We start from the raw sequence: 3,867 nt of genomic DNA, 5'->3' as shown, positions 1-3,867 counted from the left end.
ATTGATCGAGACCGCAGGAGGGAGCGTTAAGATCTAGGCAATGGTTTCGTGGCATTCCCTGCGTGATTTCGTCGTTCAGGAAGGCACAATAGATCAGCACAAGTATTTATCTATCCTTGGGACCACGGCCACCCTTACACGCAGTTTGTGTTTTCCTCATCACGATGGCATCTACCAGCAGGACAATGCAACGTGTCACAGTGTACAGTGTACGTGCGTGGTTCCAAAAGCACCACGACGAGGTTACCTTACTCCCCTGGCCACCAAACTCCCCGGATTAAAACCCAGTAGAGAATCTGTGGGCCAACGGCCTTGCCGCAGTGGTAACACCGGTTCCCGTCAGATCACCTAAGTTAAGCGCTGTGGGTCTGGGCTAGCACTTAGATGGGTGACCATTCGGTCATCCGAGAGCTGTTGGCAAGCGGGGTGCACTCAGCCCTTGTGAGGCAAACTGAGGAGCTACTTGATTGAGAAGTAGCGGTTCCGGTCTCGTAAACTGACATACGGCCGGGAGAATGGTGTTCTGACCACATGCCCCTCCATATCCGCATCCAGTGACGCCTGTGGGGTAAGGATGACACGGCGGTCGGTCGGTACCGTTGGGTCTTCATGACCTGTTCGGACGGAGTTTACTTTTGTTATAGAAAATCTGTGGCACCACCTCGATCGAGCTGTTCGCGACTTGGATACCAACCGAGAAACGTAGCGGAGCTAGCTCCAGCACTGGGGTTCGGCACGCCTCCACATCACTGATGGTGTCATCACTGACTCACTTTCTACACGTCCGAGCTGCAAAAGGTGGCTACTCACGCTTTTGACAGGAGGTCACATTAATGTGAGTGGACTGTTTAGTATATTCGTAGCTCCATCACTTAAAGTTGGTTCTAGAAACTTTCGAAGTGCGTTTTCACAGTATTGTTTGCGTCTGTCTTGAAGTGTCTCTGCCAGCTCAGTTCTCTCAGCATCTGCATGGCGATGTCCGTCTGTTGAAACAAATCTATGACAATTCGTTAAGTTCTTCTTTGTATCCGTTCAGTGTACCGTGTTAGTCCTATTTGGTACGTTTCCCACACAGTGAACAACATTTTTTATGCTGTGACACGTGAGTGTTTTGTTTGCAGTTTTCTTTGCAGACTGATTGCATTTGACAAGTACTCTACCAATGAACCGCATTCTGCCATTTGCTTTACCTACGACTGTAACGCCTGTACCTACGACGCTACGTGAAATATTAACCTTCATGGCTTTTAAGAAATAAGAAGATTAATTTTTTCACGGTACTTCAATTTTTTGTACTTAACAACTAGGCCATCTTCCATCACCATTTACAGTTGCGTGAATAATTTAATCACGGGCACGATTGCACGCGATAATAGCCACTACCCTTCCGAAACTAGTTATGAAGGGAATAAATTAAACTGCTGTGCCAAATTCTGATAGTTTTATTTTTTATTTCGTAGTTGTCACGGAGCGCCACCAGCCTATATTTATAAAGGAGAGACTTTTTTATTATACTTGCATGAAGTGCACACTGCCTGAAAAATTTTTGATGAAAAGAGCAGCGATATAAAATTACGTACACATAGAGGAGCTAGATTTTAATAACAAAATACGAATGATTCTTCATGATAACCACTTCTACTGAACATGAAATATTTTTTTTTTTTAGAAACTTGAAGCAGATGTAGTCCGAAAAAGTAATGTACACGATTGCTGTAGCTAAATTCGAGTATTTTAGGGTCCCGACCTCAATCGATGAAAGCGGAATACTTACAATACCCCTTTTTTGTGCGCCTGTCTGTCTTTCCCACTGTTAAAAAACCCTTTTTTCAGGACTGTGTATTGATGAAGTTTGTCACATCCTAAGGTCTATGGTTGTTCAAAAAAGTCACGTTCGTAAGGCAGTACAATCAAAAGTTACCCCCACTTATGTCACCTATTTTACACTTGCAAACTCACTTGTCAGAAACGGTAGGGTACTCCCCGTTGACCGAAAATACGATGTTTGACAAGAAGAAAGTTTTCGTAGTGGAAGAAAAGGAAAAAGAATCTGAAAAAAGTTAATGTGTAATCGAATAATAAGAAAAAATATTGTCATTTGTTTTCCGAATGTTTGTCTGTCCTTCTGTTAAGACACCTTCTTCACGGGAATGGGTAGAAAAAAAATCACGCATGTATGGTATCGATAACAGGAAAATTTATGAGATTCTGTATTCCTGGGATGGATGAGGTATCGGTATACATAACTAAGTTTCTCTGTGCGAGAGTCCTACTCATACTTAACCGCATTTTCCACATTTTTACCTTATTTTCTTTTGAATAAACTTACTTGTAAAATAGTAGCACGTATCGATGTATGAAAATGAGTTTATGTAAATTCTATAGGCGTCATTACTTTTTTCTGGGGAGAGGGGCGGGGATGGTCATCATTCTAATCGGATTTCTGCCCTGTACCAACATCTTCATCTCGGTGTAGCAAGTACACTCCTTGTCCTTAATTATTTGTTGGATGTTTTCCAATTTCTGTCTTTACTCACAGTCTCTACCTTATATAACTTTCTCAAGCACCACTTGAAGTTACTCCTTGTGTACCATCATACTGCCCTTTCTTCTTTTCAGTATTCTCCGCAATCCTTTCCTCGCAGAGTCTTGCAAATAACCTCTTCATTTCTAACTTTATCACTCGATCTAATTTTCAAGACCCTTTTGTAGCACCACATCTCAGGCACTTCGATTGTCTTATTTTTCGATTTTCCCATAGTCCATGATTCACTTCTATACAATGTTGTGCTCCAAAAGTACATTCTCAGAGATTTAGTGCCCAAATTAGACAGATGTCTGATAGCAGTAATCTTCTTTTGATTGTGAATTCTCTCTTTGCCTGCGCCAGTCTGTGGTCCTTGCTCGCTCCTGTTCGTGTGTTACTTTGCTTCCACGATAGCAGAATTCCTTAATGTCGTGTACATCATGATCACCATTTTGATGTCAGTTTTATTACTAACCTCATTTCTGCTATTTCTCATTACTTTCCCTTTCTTCGGTTTACTCTCAAGCCATGTTCATTCCATTCAACATCTCCTGCAGTTCTTCCTCACTTTCACTGACATTTGCGACGTCAGCAGCGAAACGTATCACTGACATGACCGTGAGTTTTAATCCAATCTTTCTTTTATTTCCTCCGTTGCCTCTTCGACGTACAGATCAAACAGCTGTGACGTCAGACTGCATGCCTGTCTTACACCCTTTTTAATCGTATCGCTCCGTTCCGGGTTCTGCAATTTCTACTTTTCCCTCTTGTTTCTTGTACGTGTTGTACATTACCCATCTTTCCCTGTTAGCTATACTTATTTTCCTGACAATTTCGAACATCTCATACCATTTTACATTGTCGAATGCTTTTTAGAGTGACGAAAATTATTTGCAGAAAATATAACTATTTAAGGCTTAACGTCCCAGGTGCGGTCTGACAGACCGCTAGCATTTCTTGTTACTGTGTTGCTAAGGCATAGGAATGGGGTAGCTGATTGCAGCGTTATCTAGTTGTTCATTCCCGAATCTGCGGCAATTTTCTTTGTCTGTAGCCACTTAAATGTGAAGTGAACCTATACTGTCACTGCTCCTTTCGTGCTAACGGTCTCTAAGATCGCAACTGGCGCTTTGCGTTATGGATTTATTAGTCAAGTATTCACCTGCTGTTTTAAAATGGTTTGAGGACAGTTTAGGAAGTGATATTGGATTACATAGTGACAGTGAAACTGAAAGTGAACGTACCTCGGAATAGGAACAGTGCGAAAGTGTATTGGTTCAAATGGCTCTAATCACTATAGGACTTAACATCTGAGGCCATCATTCCCCTTACTTAAACCT

At 41.9% G+C, this 3,867-nt stretch overlaps 1 pseudogene; it reads left to right on the top strand.

Annotated features, from left to right (window-relative positions):
- Nucleotides 1–302: 302 nt before the first annotated feature.
- LOC124778679 lies at nt 303–420 on the top strand (annotated as a pseudogene).
- Nucleotides 421–3,867: the final 3,447 nt, after the last annotated feature.

The sequence above is a fragment of the Schistocerca piceifrons genome, chromosome 2 (genome assembly GCF_021461385.2).
Source record: "Schistocerca piceifrons isolate TAMUIC-IGC-003096 chromosome 2, iqSchPice1.1, whole genome shotgun sequence".
NCBI classification, from domain to species: Eukaryota; Metazoa; Arthropoda; class Insecta; order Orthoptera; family Acrididae; genus Schistocerca; species Schistocerca piceifrons.
The sequence above is the reverse complement of the archived record's forward strand: the minus strand, read 5'-3'. Positions and strand labels throughout refer to the sequence as shown.